The sequence below is a fragment of the Triticum urartu genome, chromosome 7 (genome assembly GCF_003073215.2).
Source record: "Triticum urartu cultivar G1812 chromosome 7, Tu2.1, whole genome shotgun sequence".
NCBI lineage: Eukaryota > Viridiplantae > Streptophyta > Magnoliopsida > Poales > Poaceae > Triticum > Triticum urartu.
The window spans coordinates 669,474,245-669,490,579 of NC_053028.1; the positions used below are offsets into that span (position 1 = coordinate 669,474,245).

Genomic DNA, 16,335 nt, shown 5'->3' on the forward strand with positions numbered 1-16,335 from the left:
TAGGAGTCGGTTGATGAGTAAAACATCAACTTTAGGCAATATTTTCCGCAGCAACGCGCGGGGTATCATCTCGTACAGTCTATAGTGAAATCCCTAAAAGGTCTTATATTTAGGATCGGAGGGAGTAAATCAGAGTCTTGCCGCTACCGAGTCTGTTACACTAGCAGGTTACGTGCATGCACACATCCATCATCGAGTAATTCCTTGCATTTCTTCTTCTGTTTTGACGATGACGATGACGATGGTTGCTCGTACATCTACCAAAATCTTCTTCCTAAGCTTCGGCCCTCCAATGCACCCTTCCCTTGCTGCCTGTGACCAGAAAACCTAGCCGGCTCGGGTGTTCGTTAAATGGTTTCAACAGTCTGGAGTCTGGACCCAACGGTGCCGCGGACTTACATTGGACTGACTCATCTTCATTGGGCCTTACCCTACAACCCTAGGTTGGTTAGTTTGTTGGCGTCTGCGGAAGGCGGCGCCGGTCTGGCCAGCAGCCGCGCGGGTCCATGGATTCCGACGAGGCACCTGATGAGCGGTACCTCTTTCCATCTCTCCAGATTTCGCTTCGTATCCGGGGAGGCAGCTGCAATTGAGCGTCTCTGCTTTTCCGATTTCGGTAGGATTCGCGAGGCAGCGGGTTTCCGGAGGTGCGACCGGAGCAGCAGCAGCAGCAGCGATACCCTGCGTCGGCGTCACGCAGTTGTAGCATGCTCACATGCTAATGGACATGACCGCTGCCTCACCAAGTGGGTGAAGGACGAAATGCCGGACCCGCCGCCGGCCGCGGAGCCTAGTCCTGTCCATAACAGAGAGGAGCATTTCATGTGGCCGTGGATGGGGGTGCTGGCCAACGTGCCCACTGAGCGGAGAGGTGGGCGGTAAATCAGGGAGAGGGGGAACTGCTTCAAGGAGCAGCTCGCCGCCTTCTGCCCACACAAGGTCGTGCCTTTGTGGAGCCACAGAGGCCACACCGGGAAATCCATCGTCGAGTTCGCGAAGGAGTACGCCTCTCTCGGCCACACCTTCAGCTTCGAGAACCACTTCGAGGCGCGGGGCCGTGGCAAACTGGGCTGGGAGGCGAGCAGGTCTCCAGGAGCGCCGGAGATGTTTGGGTGGGTTGCGAGGGCCGACGATCGACGGACGCTGGGGCTGTTCGGGAAGTACCTTCAGAGGAATGGCGATTTGAAGTCTGTTGCAAAGACCGACAAGACCGACAAGCTGGTGGCCAATTTGGCCAGCCAGATTGAGGTGAAGGCCAAGCATGTCCAGGAGCTCGAATCTAAGTACAGTGAGAGGACTACATCAATGGACAACGTGATGGAGGAGAAGGAGCAAAATCCAAGCAAAATCTTTCTGTTTATATGTGCTCTGTTTCCATCGCAAATTTTTTTATGTGCTTTGTTTATATGCATTTCTCTGCTTTGAGCATTGGGACCTTCTGAACTTGCATTGCCACCAGAAATCCACAAGATGCAGCAACTTGCTCGTCGGCACTCGCAGATGATTATCGATGAGAATCAGAAGGTCCGTTCGGAACTGGATTGCAAGATGCAGGAGATGCAGGTTCTTGAGCTCAAATCCAAGCACCTTGATGAGCTTGCTGTGCATAGCAAATCTGACAGAAGGAATCTAGAGAAGGAGAAGGAAAAGGTTCGTGCCAAATGTCTTCCGTAGAAAAATGATATGGAAATTACTTTGTCTCATATCTTTTTGGTTGATTGTTTCGGTGCTTCTTTCTAGATTATGCTGCAAGAAAAAAAATCACCACAAACTTGCTTTGTTGAAAATAGTTGCTGTGTTCAGAACCCAATAACCACGATATAATTGTAAGGACTGTACAAGAACAATGCTCATGATGCTACTTGAGTGATACCTCAGCCCAAGATAGAACACATATGCACATAAACGAGAGACAAATGTTTTTTTTCTTTCAATTTTAGGGTAATTTTTAATCATTAATCCCCATAATTAGAGAGTTCCATTAGGCCTAAAGACAAAAGACACTACCCTAGTGTTCTTTCTGTTACTGCATCTTGTGTTGTGGCTGCTACAGAAAGCAAAAACATATTGCTGCAAACAAGGCACACTTATGAAAGTCTTTCACCGATCAAACAAGACCTAAGACTTAATTCTAAATAAATTACTAGACTGTAGGCATTTCACACATTTAAATGGTTCGGTAACAACACAATGCACAGTTGATGTTTTTATTATAGATTAGGATACGTGCGTTGCACGTGCATGTTTACTAGTTGCTGCAAACAAGGCACACTTATGAAAGTCTTTCACCGATCAAACAAGACCTAAGACTTAATTCTAAATAAATTACTAGACTGTAGGCATTTCACACATTTAAATGGTTCCGTAACAACACAATGCACAATTGATGTTTTTATTATAGATTAGGATACATGTGTTGCACATGCATGTTTACTAGTTGCTGCAAACAAGGCACACTTATGTTAACACTAGCAAAAATGCCCGTGCGTTGCAACGGGAGAAAAATAACTTCCTTAACATAAACTAATATAATAATAATTATTTAATTTTTGATCGACGTGAATTATTCCCAACATTAAAAAGATTTGTGTTTTCAACCATACTGTCTTTGCAAAAACAATTAATGCGTTCATGGATTTCCTAGTTCTGGAAGGAAAGGGGTTGAAGGAGTAGTGGAATAATGTCAACTATTGATGTTCTGTTCATGGTGTGAGAGAGCTTTGAAACTGTAATAACTTGAGGCTCACTGATCTAAACTCTTACGAACCAGTCTAACAAAGTGACACGAAATATTACATAGGAGCTACATTTCAATGACTACGCCGAGGTGATGATAGAATTTGCAACCTCTAGTTCACGTCCGTGGATGGCATGGATCGCGGTGCACGGGAACAAGAATAACGGTCGTACCTGGGACATAGTCTAGGAGGTTGACGACATCTGGATGAGTATATTGGTGTAAGTAATTAAAAATTCATAAATTGAATGCGACGTAGGCTTGAGACGATTGACATAGAATGAAAGGAAAAATTAATCATTCACGAAGCGCGAGTCAAGTTCTTGTTTATCTGAATGGATTTTTATTGTTGTTGTGGTCGTATGTGTTAGGCTAAAAGAGGTCTAATTGTTGAAGGCGTGAAAAAAGCACGGTCCAATATCGGGTATGTGTGTGCACGTCCATCATCGTGCATGGGTGATATAACTTGCAGCCAAAGGTCCATCTTCTTTTAGTTCGCCTCATCCTTTCCTTTTTAATAGGAATTATTCTTCCTTTTTAGTTCGCCCAATCCTTCATTATAGCCTTTAAACTGAAAGCGTAAATTCACGGGAAGAAGCGTTTTGTGACGGTGAACCCATGGAGTCAATCCGTGCTTTATTATTAGGGAAAGATGTGGTTAATCCAGAGAGAGACATAATGAGGGAGAAAAACTGATGAGATGATCAGACCCCATGTCCATCTGACAAAAAACTGCCATTAAAAATGCATCTTTCTGTTTACATTTTTTTGTCATTCGACATTTCGATTTAGAATATTTCGACAATTTTAGCAAAATGCATGGAACTTGTTTTTTAATCTCTAGACAGGGCATGCTTTTAGGTATCCCCCCCCCTCAGTTTTTCTGCATAACACTCATGTAAGGCTGTTGTGGTGAATACAGAACATGATCAAAGCAAAACATCCCAAGATGGCAAAACTAGAGCAACAGAAGGCCGACGAAAATGTGTTGAAGCTTGTGGAGAAACACAAGGTTTGTGCCTTGATATATTGTTTTACTTGACTTCTTTAGATGCTAATTCATATGACTGTCTGATGACCCACAAGTATAGGGGATCTATCATAGTCCTTTTGATAAGTAAGAGTGTCGACCCAACGAGAAGCAGAAGGAAATGACAAGCGGATTTTAGCAAGATATTCTCTGCAAGCACTGAAATTATCAGTAACATGTAGTTTTGTGATAAGATAAATTGTAACGGGTAACAAGTAATAAAGTACTAGGTGCAGCAAGGTGGCCCAATCCTTTTTATAGCAAAGCACATGCTTGGACAAACTCTTATATAAAGCAAAGCGCTCCCGAGGATACATGGAAATTATTGTCAAGCTAGTTTTCATCATGCTCACATGATTCGCGTTCGTTACTTGATAATTTGATATGTGGGTGGACCAGTGCTTGGGTGTTGTCCTTCCTTGGACAAGCTTCCCACTTATGATTAACTCCTCTCACAAGCATCCGCAACTACAAAAAAGAATTAAGGTAAACCTAACCATAGCATGAAACATATGGATCCAAATCAGCCCCTTACGAAGCAACGCATAAACTAGGGTTTAAGCTCCTATCACTCTAGGAACCCATCATCTACTTATTACTTTCCAATGCCTTCCCCTAGGCGCAAACAATGGTGAAGTGTCATGTAGTCGACGTTCACATAACACCACTAGAGGAGAGTAAACATACATCCCATCAAAATATCGAACGAATACCAAATTCACATGACTACTTATAGCAAGACTTATCCCATGTCCTCGGGAACAAACGTAACTACTCACAAATCATATTCATGTTCATAATCAGAGGGGTATTAACATGCATAAAAGCATCTGAACATATGATCTTCCACCGAATAAACCAACTAGCATCAACTAAAATGAGTAATCAACACCACTAGCAACCCACAGGTACCAATCTGAGGTTTTGAGACAAAGATGGATAGAAGAGATGAACTAGAGTTTGAGATGAGATGGTGCTGGTGAAGATGTTGATGGACATTGACCCCCTCCCGATGAAAGGATCGATGGTGATGATTTTCCCCTTCCGGAGGGATGCTTCCCCGGCAGAACAGCTCCGCCGGAGCCCTAGATTGGTTCCACAAAGGTTCCGCGTCAATTGGTTCCTCCTCGAGGGGCGCGCCCAAGGGGATGGGGCGCGCCCTCCATCCTTGTGGCTAGCTAGTGCTCCCCCTCTGGTTCTTTCTTCACCCAATATTTTTGATATATTCCAAAAATAATCTCCGTGAAGTTTCAGGACTTTTGGAGTTTTGCAGAATATGTCTCTAATATTTGCTCCTTTTCCAGTCGAGAATTCCAGCTGCCGGCATTCTCACTCTTCATGTAAACCTTGTAAAGTAAGGGAGAATAGGCATGAGTATTGTGATATAATGTGTAATAACAGCCGATAATGCAATAAATATTAATATGAAAGCATGATGCAAAATGTACGTATCAACTCCCCCAAGCTTAGACCTCGCTTGTCCTCAAACGAAAGCTGATATTGACAAATATGTCCACATGTTTAGAGATAGAGGTGTCGATAAAATAAAATACTGACATGAGGGCATCATGATCATCTTTAGAACAGCAACATATATTGTCATATATTTTTTTATGCTAAAGTAACAACTCCTTCACAAGGTAAAGTATGAATTAGAAACTTCATTGAATATTAACAAACTATGATCTCGGTCATTGGAACAATTGCAATTTATCATAACATCAGAAAGTATGCGATTCCCTGAACTTTCTGTAGCATAGTACTAGTGCCATGGGCATGAAATGGTTCGTCCCCGTGTATGTGTATTTTGGTGTAGTTTCTCTCCGCGGTGCATTACAACATTAATGAACTTTTTTACATTAATACTCTCTTCATATCCGAAACGGACCAATGTCGTTTATCGAACGGTGTGTGTGAATTGTTTGTCAGGAAATCCTCCGCGAGGACGGCAAGAAGCTGCGGGAGCTGAAGGAGAAGTACGGCGAGGAGTGATACGTCTCCAATGTATCTATAATTTTTGATTGTTCCATGCTATTATATGATCTGTTTTGGATGTTTAATGGGACTTAATATGCTCTTTTATATTATTTTTGGGACTAACCTATTAACCGGAGACCCAGTGCAAGTTTCTGTGTTTTTTTGCCTATTTTAGAGTTTCGCTGAAAAGGAATACCAAACGGAACGAAACCTTCGTGATGATCTTTCTTGGACCGAAAGCAATCCAGAAGACATGGAGTTGAAGTCTGGAACGCCACGAGGAAGCCACGAGGCAGGAGGGCACGCCCAGGGGGTAGGCGCGCCCCCACCCTCGTGGGCCCCTCGTAGCTCCACCGACGTACTTCTTTCACCTATATATACTCTTATACCCTAGAAACATCAGGGAGAGCCACGAAACCACTTTTCCACCGCCGCAACCTTCCATACCCGTGAGATCCCATCTTGGGGCTTTTCCAGTGATCTGCCGGAGGGGGAATCGATCACGATGGGCTTCTACATCAGCACCATTGCCTCTCCGATGAAGCATGAGTAGTTTACTGATATGTATCCAACGTATCTATATTTTTGATTGTTCCATGCTATTATATTATCTATTTTGGATGTTAATGGGCTTTATTTTACACTTTTCTATTATTTTTGGGACTAACCTATTAACCGCAGGCCCAGCCCGAATTGCTGTTTTTTTTGCCTATTTTAGTGTTTCGTAGAAAAGGAATATCAAACGGAGTCCAAACGGAATGAAACCTTCGTAAACGTGATTTTTGGAACAAACGTGATCCAGATGACTTGGAGTGGACGTCAAGCAATCAATGAGGAGGCCACGAGGCAGGGGGCGTGATAACCCACAAGTATAGGGGATCGCAACAGTGTTCAAGGGTAGAGTATTCAACCCAAATTTATTGATTCGACACAAGGGGAGCGAAAGAATATTCTCAAGTATTAGCAGTTGAGTTGTCAATTCAACCACACCTGGAAATTTAATATCTGCAGCAAAGTGTTTAGTAGCAAAGTAATATGATAATAATGGTAACGGTAGCAATAGTAATATTTTTGGGTTTTGTAGTGATTGTAAAAATAGCAATGGAAATGTAAATAAGCGAAGAACAATATATGGAAAAGCTCGTAGGCATTGGTGATGGAGAATTATGCCGGATGCGATCGATCATGCAACAATTATAACATAGGGTGACACAGAACTAGCTCCAATTCATCAATGTAATGTAAGCATGTATTCCGAATATAGTCATACGTGCTTATGGAAAAGAACTTGCATGACATCTTTTGTCCTACCCTCCCATGGCAGCGGGGTCCTATTGGAAACTAAGGGATATTAAGGCCTCCTTTTAATAGAGTACCGGACTAAAGCATTAACACATAGTGAATACATGAACTCCTCAAACTACAGTCATCACCGGGAGTGGTCCCAATTATTGTCACTTCGGGGTTGCCGGATCATAACACATAGTAGGTGACTATAGACTTGCAAGATAGGATCAAGAACTCACATATATTGATGAAAACATAATAGGTTCAGATCTGAATCATGGCACTCGGGCCCTAGTGACAAGCATTAAGCATAGCAAAGTTATAGCAACATCAATCTCAAAACATAGTGGATACTAGGGATCAAACCCTAACAAAACTAACTCAATTACATGATAAATCTCATCCAACCCATCACCGTCCAGCAAGCCTACGATGGAATTACTCACGCACGGCAGTGAGCATCATGAAAGTGGTGATGGAGGAAGGTTGATGATGATGATGGCGATGGATTCCCCTCTCCGGAGCCCCGAACGGACTCCAGATCAGCCCTCCCGAGAGAGTTTAGGGCTTGGCGGGGGCTTTGTATCGTAAAACGTGATGAATCCTTTTCTCTGATTTTCTCCCCGAACACGAATATATGGAGTTGGAGTTGAGGTCGGTGGAGCGTCAGGGGGACCACGAGGTAGGGGGGCGCGCCCAGGGGGGTAGGGCGCGCCCCCACCCTCGTGGACAGGGTGTGGGGCCCCTGGCGTGGGATCTTTCTTCCAGTATTTTTTATATATTCCAAAATAATTCTCCGTTGATTTTCAGGTCATTCCGAGAACTTTTATTTCTGCACAAAAATAACACCATGGCAATTTTGCTGAAAACAGCGTCAGTCCGGGTTAGTTCCATTCAAATCATGCAAGTTAGAGTCCAAAACAAGGGCAAAAGTGTTTGGAAAAGTAGATACGACGGAGACGTATCAACTCCCCCAAGCTTAAACCTTTGCTTGTCCTCAAGCAATTCAGTTGATAAACTGAAAGTGATAAAGAAAAACTTTTACAAACTCTGTTTGCTCTTGTTGTTGTAAATATGTAAAGCCAGCATTCAAGTTTTCAGCAAAGATTATGAACTAACCATATTCACAATAACACTTAGGTCTCATGTTTACTCATATCAATGGCATAATCAACTAGCGAGCAATAATAATAAATCTCGGATGACAACACTTTCTCAAAACAATCATAATATGATATAACAAGATGGTATCTCGCTAGCCCTTTCTGAGACCGCAAAACATAAATGCAGAGCACCTTTAAAGATCAAGGACTGACTAGACATTGTAATTCATGGTAAAAGAGATCCAGTCAAGTCATACTCAATGTAAACTAACAGTAATGGATGCAAATGACAGTGTGCTCTCCAACTGGTGCTTTTTAATAAGAGGATGATGACTCAACATAAAAGTAAATGGATAAGCCCTTCGTAGGGAAGCAGGGATTTGTAGAGGTGCTGGGCTCTGAAGGAAATATGCCCTAGAGGCAATAATAAAGCTATTATTTATTTCCTTATATCATGATAAATGTTTATTATTCATGCTAGAATTGTATTAACGGAAACATAATACATGTGTGAATACATAGACAAACAAAGTCACTAGTATGCCTCTACTTGACTAGCTCGTTAATCAAGATGGTTATGTTTCCTAACCATAGACATGAGTTGTCATTTGATTAACGGGATCACATCATTAGGAGAATGATGTGATTGACATGACCCATTCCATTAGCTTAGCACCCGATCGTTTAGTATGTTGCTATTGCTTTCTTCATGACTTATACATGTTCCTATGACTATGAGATTATGCAACTCCCGTTTACCGGAAGAACACTTTGTGTGCTACCAAACGTCACAACGTAACTGGGTGATTATAAAGGTGCTCTACAGGTGTCTCCAAAGGTACATGTTGGGTTGGCGTATTTCGAGATTAGGATTTGTCGCTCCGATTGTCGGAGAGGTATCTCTGGGCCCTCTCGGTAATGCACATCACATTAAGCCTTGCAAGCATTGCAACTAATGAGTTAGTTGCAATGATGTATTACGGAACGAGTAAAGAGACTTGCCGGTAACGAGATTGAACTAGGTATTGAGATACCGACGATCGAATCTCGGGCAAGTAACATACCGATGACAAGGGAACAACGTATGTTGTTATGCGGTCTGACCGATAAAGATCTTCGTAGAATATGTAGGAGCCAATATGAGCATCCAGGTTCCGCTATTGGTTATTGACCGGAGACGTGTCTCGGTCATGTCTACATTGTTCTCGAACCCGTAGGGTCCGCGCGCTTAACGTTACGATGAAAGTTTCATTATGAGTTTATATATTTTGATGTACCGAAGGTTGTTCGGAGTCCCGGATGTGATCATGGACTTGACGAGGAGTCTCGAAATGGTCGAGACATAAAGATCGATATATTGGACGACTATATTTGGACACCGGAAAGGTTCCGGGTGAGATTGGGACAATACCGGATCACCGGGAGGTTATCGGAACCCCCCGGGAGGTATATGGGCCTTATTGGGCCTTAGTGGAAAGGAGGGAAAGTAGCAAGGGAGGGGGCGCCCCCCCCAAGCCCAATCTGAATTGGGAGGGCCCCCCTTTCCTTCCTCCCTCCTTCCTCTTCCTTCCCTCTCCTACTCCTAATAGGAAAAGGGGGAGTCCTACTCCTGGTGGGAGTTGGACTCCCCCCCTTGGGCGCGCCACTCTCCTTAGCTGGCCCCCTCCTCCACTCCTTTATATACGGGGGCCGGGGAGCACCCCAGAGACACAACAATTGATCATTGATCTCTTAGCCGTGTGCGGTGTCCCCCTCCACCATAATCCTCGATAATATTGTAGCGGTGCTTAGGCGAAGCCCTGCGACGGTTGAACATCAAGATCGTCACCATGCCGTCGTGCTGACGGAACTCTTCCCTGACACTTTGCTGGATCAGAGTCCGGGGATCGTCATCGAGCTGAACGTGTGCTAGAACTCGGAGGTGCCGTAGTTTCGGTGCTTGATCGGTCGGGCCGTGAAGACGTACGACTACATCAACCACGTTGTGCTAACGCTTCCGCTTCCGGTCTACGAGGGTACGTAGACAACACTCTCCCCTCTTGTTGCTATGCATCACCATGATCTTGCGTGTGCGTAGGAATTTTTTTGAAATTACTACATTCCCCAACATCTTCTTCCTCCCCTTGTGGGGGGGGAGTCGCTTTACTCCTCCTCTTCCTCTTCCTCTTCCACGTCTCCCTCATGGGAGGAGGGGACCTTGGTCTCTCCGGACATAGCGTCCGAAGAACCCTTGTGGCGGGGCCGCTCTTCGCCTCTTTTCCCTTCTTCTCCGGTGCCTGATACGGCACCCGAACCAGCATCTCTGTTAGCTAGGGTGTGGCTGGGTCTTCAGGCAGCGGTCCCAGATAGTTGATCCTCTCCGCCTTCGTCGTCCAGCCCCGCACGAAATACAGGCAATATGACTTAGGTAATGTTCAAAATACTAACTGGATACGTCTTCGGAAAGGATATGTTTACCTCTGAGGCCGGATGCTCGATGTTGAGTCTGATATCCTCGTTCTTCTTTGGCCACGTTTTTTGGGCCTTGAGGAGCTGCTTCCAGATGTCTTCGTGCTGACGGAACTCATCCCCGACACTTTGCTGGATCGGAGTCCGGGGATCGTCATCGAGCTGAACATGTGCAAAAACTCGGAGGTACCATAGTCTCGGTGCTTGATCGGTCGGGCCGTGAAGACGTATGACTACATCAACCGCGTTGTTATAACGCTTCCGCTTCCGGTCTACGAGGGTACGTAGACAACACTCTCCCCTCTTGTTGCTGTGCATCACCATGATCTTGCGTGCGCGTAGGAATTTTTTTGAAATTACTACGTTCCCCAACAGTGGCATCCGAGCCTAGGTTTTATGTGTTGATGTTATATGCACGAGTAGAACACAAGTGAGTTGTGGGCGATATAAGTCATACTGCTTACCAGCATGTCACACTTTGGTTCGACGGTATTGTTGGATGAAGCGGCCCGGACCGACATTACGCGTACGCTTACGCGAGACTGGTTCTACCGACATGCTTTTCACACATGTGGCTGGCGGGTGTTAGTTTCTCCAACTTTAGTTGAACCGAGTGTGGCTACGCCCGGTCCTTGAGAAGGTTAAAACAACACTAACTTGACAAACTATCGTTGTGGTTTTAATGCGTAGGTAAGAACGGTTCTTGCTCAGCCTGTAGCAGCCACGTAAAAACTTGCAACAACAAAGTAGAGGACGTCTAACTTGTTTTTGCAGGGCATGTTGTGATGTGATATGGTCAAGACGTGATGAGATATAAGTTATTGTATAAGATGATCATGTTTTGTTGAAGTTATCGGCAACTGGCAGAAGCCTTATGGTTGTCTCTTTATTGCATAAGATGCAAGAGCCAAATAATTGCTTTACTTTATCCCTATGCGATAGAAATAGTTGCAAGAGCAATAGTTGGCGAGACGACCATGTGACGACACATTGATATAGATCAAGATGATGGAGATCATGGTGTCATGCCGGTGACGATGGAAATCATGACGATGCTTTGGAGATGGAGATCAAAGGCACAAGATGATGATGGCCATATCATGTCACATATTTTGATTGCATGTGATGTTTATCTTTTATACATCTTACTTTGCTTAGTTATGACGGTAGCATTATAAGATGATCTCTCACTAAATTTCAAGATAAAAGTGTTCTCCCTGAGTATGCACCGTTGCCAAAGTTCGTCGTGCCCAGACACCACGTGATGATCGGGTGTGATAAGCTCTACGTCCATCTACAACGGGTGCAAGCCAGTTTTGCACACGCAGAAATACTCGGGTTAAACTTGACGAGCCTAGCATATGCAGATATGGCCTCGGAACACTGGAGACCGAAAGGTCGAGCGTGAATCATATAGTAGATGTGATCAACATAATGATGTTCACCATTGAAAACTACTCCATTTCACGTGATGATCAGTTATGGTTTAGTTGATATGGATCACGTGATCACTTAGAAGATTAGAGGGATGTCTGTCTAAGTGGGAGTTCTTAAGTAATATGATTAATTGAACTTTAATTTATCATGAACTTAGTCCTGGTAGTATTAGCATATCTATGTTGTAGATCAATAGCTCGCGATGTTGCTCCCAGTTTATTGTGTTCGTAGAGAAAAATTATGTTGAAAGATGTTAGTAGCAATGATGCGGATTGGTTTATCCTCATTGATGCGTAGAAGAATTATGTCTTTGATGCACCGCTAGGTGACAAACCTATTGCATGAGCAGATGCAGATGTTATGAACATTTGGCTAGCTCAACATGATGACTACTTGATAGTTTAGTGCACCATGCTTAAACGGCTTAGAATCGGGACTTCAAAGACGTTTTGAACGTCATGGACCATATGAGATGTTCCAGGAGTTGAAGTTAATATTTCAAGCAAATACCCGAGTTGAGAGATATGAAGTCTCCAACAAGTTCTATAGCTAAAAGATGGAGGAGAATAGCTCAAGCAGTGAGCATGTGCTCAGATTGTCTGGGTACTACAATCGCTTGAATCAAGTGGGAGTTAATCTTCCAGATAAAATAGTGATTGACAGAATTCTCTAGTCACCATCACCAAGTTAGTAGAACTTCGTGATGAACTATAATATGCAAGGGATAACGGAAACGATTCCAAGCTCTTCGTGATGCTGAAATCAACGAAGGTAGAAATTCAAGAAAAGCATCAAGTGTTGATGGTAAACAAAACCACTAGTTTCAAGTAAAGGGAGAAAGGGAAGAAAGGGGAACTTCAAGAAGAACGGCAAGCAAGTTGCTGCTCAAGTGAAAAACCCAAGTCTGGACCTAAGCCTGAAACTGAGTGCTTCTACTGCAAAGGGACTGGTCACTGGAAGCGGAACTACCCCAAGTAATTGGCGGATAAGAAGGATGGCAAAGTGAACATAGGTATATTTGATATACATGTTATTGATGTGTACTTTACTAGTGTTTATAGCAACCCCTCAGTATTTGATACTAGTTCAGTTGCTAAGAGTAGTAACTCGAAACGGGAGTTGAAGAATGAACAGAGACTAGTTAAGGGTGAAGTGACGATGTGTGTTGGAAGTGGTTCCAAGATTGATATGATCATCATCGCACACTCCCTATACTTTTGGGATTAGTGTTGAACCTAAATAAGTGTTATTTGGTGTTTGCGTTGAGCATAAATATGATTGGATCATGTTTATTGCAATATGGTTATTCATGTAAGTTAGAGAATAATTGTTGTTCTGTTTACATGAATAAAACCTTCTATGGTCATACACCCAATGAAAATGGTTTGTTGGATCTCGATCATGGTGATACACATATTCATAATATTGAAGCCAAAAGATGCAAAGTTAATAATGATAGTGCAACTTATTTGTGGCACTGCCGTTTAGGTCATATTGGTGTAAAGCGCATGAAGAAAATTCATGCTGATGGGTTTTTGGAATCACTTGATTATGAATCAGTTGATGCTTGCGAACCATGCCTCATGGGCAAGATGACTAAGACTCCGTTCTCCGGAACAATGGAGCGAGCAACAGATTTGTTGGAAATCATACATACTGATGTATGTGGTCCGATGAATATTGAGGCTCGTGGCAGGTATCATTATTTTCTGATCTTCACAGATGATTTGAGCAGATATGAGTATATCTACTTGATGAAACACAAGTCTAAAATATTTGAAAAGTCCAAAGAATTTCAGAGTGATGTGGAGAATCATCGTAACAAAAATAAAAGTTTCTACGATATGATCGCAGAAGTAAAATATTTGAGTTACGAGTTTGGCCTTCAGTTAAAACAATGTGAAATAGTTTCACTACTCACGCCACCTGGAACACCACAGTGTAATGGTGTGTCCGAACGTCATAACCGTACTTTATTAGATATAGTGCGATCTATGATGTCTCTTACCGATCTACCACTGTCGTTTTTGGGTTATGCATTAGAGACAGCTACATTCACGTTAAAAAGGGCACCATCCAAATCCGTTGAGACGACACCGTATGAACTGTGGTTTGGCGAGAAACCTAAGCTGGCGTTTCTTAAAGTTTGGGACTGCAATGCTTATGTGAAAAAGTTTCAACATGATAAGCTCGAACCCAAATCGGAGAAGTAAATCTTCATAGGATACCCAAAAGGAAATGTTGGGTACACCTTCTATCACAGATCCGAAGGCAAGTTATTCATTGCTGAGAATGGATCCTTTCTAGGGAAGGAGTTTCTCTCGAAAGAAGTGAGTCGGAGGAAAGTAGAACATGATGAGGTAACTGTACTTGCTCCCTTATTGGATAGTAGTTCATCACAAAAATCTGTTCCTGTGACTACTATACCGATTAGTGAGGAAGCTAATGATAATGATCATGTAACTTCAGATCAAGTTACTACCGAACCTCGTAGGTAAACCAGAGTGAGATCCGCACCAGAGTGGTTCGGTAATCCTGTTCTGGAGGTCATGTTACTTGACCATGACGAGCCTATGAACTATGAGGAAGCGATGATGAGCCCAGATTCCGCAAAATGGCTTGAGGCCATGAAATCTGAGATGAGATCCATGTATGAGAACAAAGTATGGACTTTGATTGACTTGCCCAATGATCGGTGAGCCATTGAGATTAAATGGATCTTCAAGAGGAAGATGGACGCTGATAGTAGTGTTACTATCTACAAATCTAGAATTGTCACAAAAAGTTTTTCGACATGTTCAAGGTGTTGACTACGATGAGAGTTTCTCACTCGTATTTATGCTTAAGTCTGTCCGAATCATGTTAGCAATTGCCGCATTTTATGAAATCTGGCAAATGGATAAACAAAACTACATTCCTTAATGGATTTATTAAAGAAGAGTTGTATATGATGCAACCGGAAGGTTTTGTCAATCCTAAAGGTACTAACAAAATATGCAAGCTCCAGCGATCCATCTATGGACTGGTGCAAGCATCTCGGAGTTGGAATATACGCTTTGATAAGTTGATCAAAGCATATAGTTTTATACAGACTTGCGGTGAAGCCTGTATTTACAAGAAAGTGAGTGGGAGTACTACAACATTTCTGATAAGTATATGTGAAAGACATATTGTTGATCGGAGATAATGTAGAATTATTCTGCAAAGCATAAAGGAATATTTGAAAGGAGTTTTTCAAAGAAAGACCTCGGTGAAGCTGCTTACATATTGAGGATCAAGATCTATAGAAATAGATCAAGATGCTTGATAAGTTTTTCAATGAGTACATACCTTGACAAGATTTTGAAGTAGTTCAAAATGGAATAGTCAAAGAAGAAGTTCTTGCCTGTGTTACAAGGTGTGAAGTTGAGTAAGACTCAAAACTCGACCACGATAGAAGATAGAGAGAGAATGAAAGTCATTCCCTATGCCTTAGCCATAGGTTCTATAAAGTATGACATGCTGTGTATGAGACCTATTGTATACCCTGCCCTGAGTTTGGCAAGGGAGTACAATAGTGATCTAGGAGTAGATCACTGGACATTGGTCAAAATTATCCTTAGTGGAATAAGGATATGTTTCTCGATTATGGAGGTGACAAAAGGTTCATCGTAAAGGGTTACGTGGATGCAAGTTTTGACACTGATCCAGATGACTCTAAGTCTCAATCTGGATACATATTGAAAGTGAAGGAAATATGCCCTAGAGGCAATAATAAAGTTATTATTTATTTCCTTATAATCATGATAAATGTTTATTATTCATGCTAGAATTGTATTAACCGGAAACATAATACATGTGTGAATACATAGACAAACAAAGTGTCACTAGTATGCCTCTACTTGACTAGCTCGTTAATCAAAGATGGTTATGTTTCCTAACCATGAACAATGAGTTGTTATTTGATTAACGGGATCACATCATTGAGAGAATGATCTGATTGACATGACCCATTCCATTAGCTTAGCACCCGATCGTTTAGTATGTTGCTATTGCTTTCTTCATGACTTATACATGTTCCTATAACTATGAGATTATGCAACTCCCGTTTACCGGAGGAACACTTTGGGTACTACCAAACGTCACAACGTAACTGGGTGATTATAAAGGAGTACTACAGGTGTCTCCAAAGGTACATGTTGGGTTGGCGTATTTCGAGATTAGGTTTTGTCACTCCGATTGTCGGAGAGGTATCTCTGGGCCCTCTCGGTAATGCACATCACATAAGCCTTGCAAGCATTGCAACTAATGAGTTAGTTGCGGGATGATGTATTACA

At 42.7% G+C, this 16,335-nt stretch overlaps 1 pseudogene; it reads left to right on the plus strand.

The window, feature by feature from the left end:
• The first annotated feature begins 762 nt into the window (after positions 1–762).
• Positions 763–5,759, plus strand: LOC125519349 (annotated as a pseudogene).
• Positions 5,760–16,335: the final 10,576 nt, after the last annotated feature.